Source organism: Homarus americanus, unplaced genomic scaffold, assembly GCF_018991925.1.
Source record: "Homarus americanus isolate GMGI-L3 unplaced genomic scaffold, GMGI_Hamer_2.0 scaffold55718, whole genome shotgun sequence".
Taxonomy (NCBI): Eukaryota; Metazoa; Arthropoda; class Malacostraca; order Decapoda; family Nephropidae; genus Homarus; species Homarus americanus.
Genome location: NW_024742721.1, coordinates 52,214 through 58,797, shown reverse-complemented (window position 1 = coordinate 58,797; position 6,584 = coordinate 52,214). Strand labels below are relative to the sequence as shown.

General features: G+C 37.6%; 1 long non-coding RNA gene across 1 annotated transcript; it reads right to left on the bottom strand.

The window, feature by feature from the left end:
* Nucleotides 1-2,126: 2,126 nt before the first annotated feature.
* LOC121876995 lies at nt 2,127-3,741 on the bottom strand. The gene is made up of 2 exons (XR_006090866.1): nt 3,680-3,741; nt 2,127-2,303 (listed from the first exon to the last, which is right to left on the bottom strand). It is a non-coding gene; the product is annotated as an uncharacterized LOC121876995 (long non-coding RNA).
* Between the last annotated feature and the right edge of the window lie 2,843 nt (nt 3,742-6,584).

Here is a 6,584-nt window from a genome sequence, read left to right as displayed (position 1 = left end):
CATTTCTACGAATCTGTCAAACACTCTGGCCAGCCTGTCCACCAACGTTGTGAAATCATTAGCCCACACTATCACGTCATCGAGGTAGTTTCTCACCCAGTCCTTCGTAGCTAAAGGGGCTAATACCCGGTTTACCTCTCGGGTAAAGACAGCGGGACTAGCTGACAGCCCAAACGGTAATCGTGTAAATCTCCATAAGTTATAGCCATCGCTAAATGTGGTTAGGTCTCGACTTTGTTCATTGAGCACTACTTGATAATAAGCGTCTTTCAAGTCTAATGTAGCATAATACTTATTTCCGGCAGCTTTTTCTACTAATTCATCTAACCTGGGAAGGGGTTGTATATCTACTTTCAAATGTTGGTTTACTGCTCGGAAATCTAAACACATGCGTTTGGAACCATTGGGTTTAGTGACTAAAACAATGGGAGACAACCAAACAGCGGTTGATGGTTCGATGATATGTCTGTCTTGCATGTCGGTGATCATGCCTTTAATGATATCCTTAGCCTTTTCAGGGGGTTATCGTTGGCTAGTTGGATATTAGCGGGATGCCCCGCAATGGTACCTATTTCCCGAGCTCCTAACACAAACAAAGCAGTGTGATCCAACATTACACCCTCCAACATTTTGCACATATCTCTAGTCAAATGCGGCCAAGGTTGATTTCTAATCAGTTCTTTCAACTTCTTGGGTCTAGTGTTTCCATATTTACTTCATCACAATATGGTATCATGCTGTTCGAAATCCCCTGAATAAGCCTTACGTTATTGATGGAAGATGTTGGTATGCCATTACAGATCACACAAGAAGTGGGGGGAAGCATTATTATCATCTACTGGAATGACTTTCAAGGTACTGGGCCTATTCTTCTGTTCAAGCTGGATCGCCAAGTAATGGGGTGCACATAAGGAGAGTTCATTTGCTTGACTGACTTTACATAATTCATCATATACTTGTGGAATGTTCCCTAGATTGGTCCCTGCAGTATCTAAATAAGAAATTTCTCGCTCCGGGATTAGCTCATACTACCCAAGTATTATACCGGTGAGCAAACAAACTGCTTTCGAGGTTATGTTACTAAAAGGAACATATATATACATGAATCCGAATTGACGCTCACGCATATTTCTGGATGTTGTTTGAAATAGCGATGGGTAAACCTGAGACGTAAGATCTGACCTTCTCCCTTCTCAAACACCCAAATTCTAGTAGCCATGACAACCACTAGCTTTCTCAGCCTTCTTTGCATACGAGTTGCAACTGATTAACAACTACTGTGATCATCATGCGTTGATGTCCCAACAAAACTTCTACAAAACTACCCCACCAAAGATAAACTCAATTAACACCCTTCAAGACACGGGGGGGGTAAACATTAACACAAACTTGCATAGGATACTTCTTAAATTACAATCATGAAAATTATTGGTAATAGTATCGGAGACTGTCACACAAAAAAATTAACGATCTCTAAAGAAAACAACACAGAAGTTTCACTTCACAAGGTACTCAGAGTAATGCTAAAACATTAAGTGATGATACTTGACGAGAATGTCCCATGAAAATATCACTCTTCATTTCAGGAATGACTAACAGAAAAGCCGATTTTCGGTACTCGACAAGTATTCACTGTCTCTTTTCAATTATCTGGACTATGTGCTGTACTCAACACTTGGTGGACCTTACTTGTAATTTCAACTAGTATCTGGTTTCAGAGATTGCATTCTTAGAGGCATCCATCTCACCACAGGGTTCTCAACCCAATCAACACATTTGCTGAAAATACACAGGCATTAGTTCTCAAATACATATAGCACATTTATTAACAATGCATATAAGTCTACACTGTACTAAATTGTATTTCAGTCTTTAATGAAATTATCAGTTAAAGAAACAGATTAAAAATGCCATATGGAAAAATCTCTAACACTAAACTTTTGTTATATCAATAAATTCACTTGTCATAAACTGACATCAAATGGGAACTAGAACCCTTTCTAGTTAAATCACAATTAAAGTCACTAGAAAAAGAACCAAAAATAATTAAAAACACACAAAGAGAAATCATATAACACTCAATTCAGGTGATATAATATAAATTCAAGTTAGAAAAATACTTCAAGTGAGAGTCTGAACACTTTCTATTGAAATCACACCAATATTTCCAATAAATGCCACAGCTACAAATAAAACATTGGATTACATAACCTTTGTAAATATGACACTTCCTTTGGCACTCAAGAGATGAACACTGTTCATCACATTTTTAACATGGAAGATGTAAACTGCCCACTCAATGTCTGCAAATATCAATAGATTAATTCACTGGTCACAAACATAAAAAAATTACACTAATGTGCAATTACCACTCTTCTGAAATTTCACACAATAAAAACTCACAAAGATCAGTTAGGTAGCTTACAAAAAAAAGTTGGTGCATTACCTAACTTTGTGACACAAAAGAAATTATAACTCTTTCACAAAAAAAAATTGTGAAACTGAATCAATTGTTAGTTCTTCCCTAACTCTTTAAAAAAATATCTTTGCAGTTCCAAATACAGTAGTATTGTACAGTACTTGACACAAAAGTTTGTACTTTAAATCACACACTTATTTGTACTCTTTACTGATGACAAAATTGTACACTACTGTATACTGTATTTTGAGAAAACAAATTCACCAAAGTACCACACCTCATTCCTTCAAATTGGTTCTCAAATGAAAATAATCCCACTAGCTGGTCACCATTTGTAACGGGCCGAGTTTTCTCTTTTCAATAATTTACCATCCAGTTATTCTTTTCAATGAGTATCCGGTTTTATATACTTAACCTTCTTCAGTTCCTAACACACATACTTACTTTATATATTCTTGCTTATATTCTTATATGTTCTTTATCTCTATATACCTTATATTCTTATATATTCTAATATAAGTAACTCTTATGCTTCTCTGCTTATATTTTCCAAGTCAATGTTCTTTCTTTTCATTTCCTGTCATATATTATGATCTCATCCATATATTTTGTTCTAGTTATATTCTAAACCATGGATTAACCTGGGAAACCATGTCTTTGTTATTACCACACTTATTATACTTACAACGGTAGCCTGCCACCACCCAGGATTTTCTAGAATATAACATCTCTTAGTTAACTGTTAGGTAGCGAGCTTCTAGGCACGTGAGTTAGTTATTTTCTGAGAACCAATGTGGGAAAGGATAGAGTGGTGATACTCGTAGACGTAGATTACCAATTCAATATTTATTAACACAGTGATTGGATAAGATGCATCTTAGATTCACTCAGACAAAACAGAACTGCAATTTGTTTCTTAAGTCATCAAACACTTCAAGAACTTATTACCTCATTAAATACCTCCACATACTTATTACTTCAATCGACAATTGTGGTATTGTCACTCTGCCAAATGATATTTAGTACTGGGTATACACCAGATATCACTGGACCCACAGGTCTTACCTTACCAAGTAGCAAATTAACTCTTCACTTCTTGGTTATATCATTATACTCTCAGATTATCATTTCATGGTCACTACCAGTGAATACATAACACACTGGACAACTCCACAATTATCTCAACATACAATACCTCCTGTTAATTCACAAGGAACAACATGGCACTTTTAACTCTCATTCATTGGTTCAATACTTAACCTGGGATACTATATTTCTGCTAGTTATCCCCCAAACAAGGTACCATAATACTTAGGCCTATGTGACTGTGAGGAGTGCCCCAGGGTAACACTGGTCTCTACAACAAATGAAGATCGCTGTTAGGGGTCGGTTGTAGACCGACACACGCTCAGGGAGTGGGCGCCTGATTTGCAGGAAACGGACTTCCCAGTTCAGTCCTGTCGAATCAACGGCATCGTCCAACCCGGTTACCGCCCCACGTTAGCCGATGAGTATTCAGCTCAACACACTGGAGAGACGTTGAGGAAGTCACGAATGCGTAAAGGTCTAACTTCAACTATACAAAACATACGCCTGGCAACGGTTCAGACAATATCTAAATCTCTACGTTACTCGACTTAATTGGCACAGAATTCACTATGTTAACACATGAGCACTGATATTCACCAAAATTGACTAAGTTAAACTGAATTAATAGGCGGCGGGAACACACGTTAACATACCTGGAGAGACGTTGAGGAAGTCACGAATGCGTGATTCTCCCTCGTGTCGAGGTATATACGTGCACTCGCGGGCAGCTTGGGCCTCCATATTCATACCAGAAGGGTCGATCTTACCAACAACATAACTTCTCTATCATTTTGGATCACTGTATACTTAGTTATGAACTCCGGTGTTCTTGATCAGGGTAATTTCCTATGTCTATTCATATAATCTAATCAGAGGTTGAGCTTGCCAGGAAAAGGTGGAATATACACGTCGATAACATTAATTCTGCAAGCTTAGGTCTGAGGCGAACAAGGGGCTATTCACGGGGAGGCGCTAGATCTTGGAGATTATACCAGTTGACAGAATAGTTCAGGAGATTAATGACTTTCTCAAATAGACAACTGACACTAATTAAACTATAAACATCAGATTCTCTGATGTCGGGGCGACAAAATGATATAACTTCAGGCGCGATCAGAAACTCATGGATACCCCCACGGACGACATAAAATACGCCACTCTAGCTGGCAAACTCGACACTCACTTACATGACACGTTCTACTAACGATAAGGACAGTTGAAGCATTCTACCCCACTCACAATGGATCTTGAATGTTCCAACTGTAAACAGACATATCTAAGTGGACTCAAAACAAGGGTGTTCTCTCTCACACTCAAATTCATTTTATAGAGAGGTTGGTTTCAGTAAGTCAGAGAAAATGGGATAACGGAGGACTGAGGTGTCTTGAAGTGATGAGAAAACGGACTCCTCAGATGGAGGACTCAAACGAAAGCCGAGTTACATGTTTTGTGGGCTATTAAGCGTAATATGAATCATTTGATTTTGGCGCTAACTGACGTGTAAGACCGTGGTCATTACAGTATGAAGGATTACTTCTATGGTGTCTTGTTGTTAACTCTTTGGTAACATGAAGTAACATTCTCACAGAGCTTGTATGAAGGATTACATCTATGGAGTGTTGTTGTAAACTGTGTGATAAGATGAAGTAAAATTATCACTGAGCTTGTATGACGGATTACATTTATGGAGTGTTGTTGTTAACTCTGTGATAAGATGAAGTAACATTCTCACAGAGCTTGTATGAAGGATTACATCTATGGGGTGTTGTTGTATAAGTCTGTGGTAAGATGAAGTAACATTCTCACAGAGCTTGTATGAAGGATTACATCTATGAGGTGTTGTTGTATAATTCTGTGGTAAGATGAAGCAACATTCTCACAGAGCTTGTATGAAGGATTAAATTTATGGGGTGTTTTTGTTTAACTCTGTGGTGAGTTGAAGCAACATTCTCACAGAGCTTGTATGAAGGATTACATCTATGGAGTGTTGTTGTATAACTCTTTGGTAAGATGAAGTAACATTCTCACACAGCTTATATGTAGGATTACATCTATGGAGTGTTGTTGTATAACTCTGGTAAGATGAAGTAACATTCTCACAGAGCTTTTATGAAGGATTACATCTATGGAGTGCTGTTGTATAACTCTGTGGTAAGATGAGGTAACATTCTCATAGAGCTTGTATGAAGGGTTACATCTATGGAGTGTTGTTGTATAACTATGTGGTAAGATGAAGTAACATTCTCACAGAGCTTGTATGAAGGATTACTTCTATGCAGTGTTGTTGTATAACTCTGTGGTAAGATGAAGTATCATTCTCACAGATCTTGTATGAAGGATTACATCTATGGAGTGTTGTTATTAACTCTGTGATAAGATGAAGTAACATTCTCACAGAGCTTGTATGAAGGATTACATGTTTGAGGTGTTGTTGTATAACTCTGTGATAAGATGAAGTAACATTCTCACAGAGCTTGTGTGAAGGATTACATCTATGATGTGTTGTTGTATAACGCTTTGATAAGATGAAGTAACATTCTCAAAGAGCTTGTAAGAAGGATTACTTCTATGGGGTGTTGTTGTTAACCCTGTGGTAAGATGAAGTAAAATTCTCTCAGAGCTTGTATGAAGGATTACATCTATGGGGTGTTGTTGTTTAACTCTGTGGTAAGATGAAGTAACATTCTCGCAGAGCTTGTATGACAGATTACATCTATGAGGTGTTGTTGTATAACTCTGTGGTAAGATGAAGTAACATTCTCACAGAGCTTGTATGAAGGATTACGTCTATGAGATGTTGTATAATTCTGTGGTAAGATGAATCAACATTCTCACAGAGCATGTATGAAGGATTACATCTATGGGGTGTTGTTGTATAACGCTTTGATAAGATGAAGTAACATTCTCACCGAGCTTGTAAGAAGGATTACTTTTATGCGGTGTTGTTAACTCTGTGGTAAGATGAAGTAACATTCTCTCAGAGCTTGTATGAAGGATTACATCTATGAGGTGTTGTTGTATAACTCTATGGTAAGATGAAGTAACATTCTCACAGAGCTTGTATGAAGGATTACAT